Source organism: Asparagus officinalis, chromosome 10 (assembly GCF_001876935.1).
Source record: "Asparagus officinalis chromosome 10, Aspof.V1, whole genome shotgun sequence".
Taxonomy (NCBI): domain Eukaryota; kingdom Viridiplantae; phylum Streptophyta; class Magnoliopsida; order Asparagales; family Asparagaceae; genus Asparagus; species Asparagus officinalis.
The window spans coordinates 530,863-533,802 of NC_033803.1; the positions used below are offsets into that span (position 1 = coordinate 530,863).

General features: G+C 41.0%; 1 non-coding gene across 1 annotated transcript; it reads left to right on the plus strand.

Moving 5' to 3' along the window:
- On the plus strand, window positions 2,280-2,350 carry TRNAG-GCC. The gene has a single exon. It is a non-coding gene; the product is annotated as a tRNA-Gly (tRNA).

Consider the following 2,940-nt stretch of genomic DNA (forward strand, 5'->3'; position numbering starts at 1 on the left):
AGTTTTTTAGTCATTAATGATCACGTTGATTGAGCTACATGTTGGATGATCCGCTCCGTTTGAACTTGATTTACATATTCTTAAAAGCCGCAAACACACAAATTTTGGGTGAACCCGGCTGCGCCGGTTTGACCCTTCATCCACTCGTATAGTTTTACGGTTCGAATATAGGAACTTATTGTACATGGCTGCGACAGGAGGTCAACACGACGCGGTTCACCCTCAAATTTGGTCATTGCTAGAGGTTTTAGAATATGTAGATCAAGTTTAAACGGAGCGGCATCATCATAATGTAGCTCAATTCAAGTGATCATCAAATGAGCTTAAAACTTAGTGGCACGTCCATCTAAGTTGACATAAACATAACTTTTATGTCACTCGACTACCAAACATAACTTTATGTTGGTATCAAGCATACCCATTTTTCTCACATATATATATATATAAAATATAATATATATTATATATGAGATTAAGGGTCGTATCTTGGTCATAGGAGGGAATTTCTCCTTGACGTTGCCTCTAAATATCATATGATTGAGCGACATTGTGGATGATCCCTCCCTGAACTTGATCTACATATTTAAAACCCCAACACACCAAGTTGGTGCGAATCGTCGTTCGTTTGACCCTCCTTCGAGCCATGCTGAAAAGTTCCTATTCATTCAAACCCGTTAAAATTTGCATACGAGTGGATGACAGTGCAACCGACGACGGGTTCACCCCAAACTTGGGTGTTGCGATATTAGAAATTATGTAGTATCAAGTTTCACGGAGCGCTATCCATCCACAATGTCGTTCAATCATGTGATTTTAGAGGCGTCAAGGAGGAAATCCCCCCTCAATGACAAGCGGATCACCAATTAGATCTCATATTATATATACTATATATAATATATATATATATATATTCATATATATATATATATGAAAAAATGGTATGCTTGATCACCAAACACTACAAAAGTTACTGTTTTGGTAGTGAGGTGGACATAATCCCCTCCACTCTTCAAATGGTTACATATCACTCATGCATTCTCAACTCATGGGAATGTGGTCCCCCATTTGAATGAGTGGAGCTGGTACTGGCCCACCTCACTACCAAGCTACACAGTATTTCTATCTCCTCTCTCTCTCTCTCTCTCTCTCTCTCTCTCTCTCTCTCCTCGATATTATATATATACCTTCTCCTAATATTATATATACGTATACTATATATATATATAATCTCATATGAGATTAATGGTATCCTTGTCAATAGGAGCGGAATTTCCTCTTGACGCCTCTTAAAATACTATATTGAGCGAGCATTGTGGATGATCGGCGCTCCGTTGAACTTGATCTTACATATTCTATAAACCCCAGCACACACCCCCAAGTTCTGTTGGGGTGAATCCGTCGTCGTTGAGCCCTCCCATCGAGCCATGTGAAAAAGTGTTGATTGCATTCGAAAACTGTTCAAAATGATACGAGTGGATGAAGGCGTCAAACGGACGTTAACGGGTTCACCTCCAGCAAACTTGGTGGTGTTGGGACTTATTAGGAATATGTTAGATCAAGTCATTGAACTCGAGCGGATCAATCCACATTGTCCGTTCAATCATGTGTTTTAGCAGGCGCGTCAAGGAGCGAAATCCGCCTCCTATGACAAGGATGACCAATTAATCTCATATAATATTATATAATGTACATATATATACATATGATATATATAATATATATATATGGGAAAATGGGTATGCCTTGATTACCAAACATAAAAAGTTATGCTTGTAGTGAGGTGACATAATCCCCTCCACTCATTCAAATGGTTACGATATCCTCATGCAGCTTCTCAACTCATGCCTGAATGTGCGTGCCCGCATGTTTGAATGAAAGTGGAGGGGGAGCTGTGCCACCTCACTACCAAGCAATACACATATTCATCTCTCTCCAATCAGACGTTCTTCGTGACTGAAGGTAAAAGGGATTGCAGATACCTCGCAAGAGAGCATCGGATTTGACGCCATTGAATTCGACAGCGGATGACGGCAAAGTGATCTCAGGACATCCTCTCCGGCAGGTTTGCTCTTCGTCCCGAATTCCTGCTATCTCTCTCTTATATATATATAGAATAATATATATATTCATACATATATGCATAAGTTAGTATTAGCTATTATATTCATATAGTATTAATTATATATATTAATATATTCCATTTATTTTCTGGACTGAGGGTGTCTAGTGGTAGAACAACTCTATCTGTGTTCACGTATGTAGGAACATACACCAGCATTGCACCAGTGGTCTAGTGGTAGAATAGTCCCCTGCCACGGTACAGACCCGGGTTCTATTCCCGGCTGGTGCATTTAATTCTCCGCGAAACGTTTTCTGTATTTTTCCATGAACTCGTTCTTTTTTGACATCATCATCATCCAAAACCATAATCACATAGAGACTAAAATCCTACTCAGCATTCATACATCAACGACGAAGCCCATGCAAGTTCAGAATTTCTTTTTTACAAAAAAAAAAAAAAAAAACCTTAGAAATTGTTCCATCATTTTCCTCCATCGCAAAGCAAGGAAGATACCGCTCGCATATAAACATGACCACGTATCTTTATCCTCCATCAGCTCCTCCTCATCACCAATGCCAAAACTCATCCCCCAACGGCGCGATCGAACGAACCCCATCATCTGGCTCCTCGCCACCCTCTGCGCCATCATCGCCGTCGCCGTGATCGCAATGGGCCTGTTCATTTTCATCGTCTACATGATTTACCAGCCCAGGATCCCCTACCTGACCGTAACGGAGGCCCATTTAGACAAACTCGGCTACGACCAATCTGGCCTACTGGACTCCACAATATCCCTCACCATCCGGGCTGAGAACGACAACCTTAAAGCCCACGCCACATTTTCGGGCTTGAGCGTGAAGTTGCGTTTTCTTGAAGCC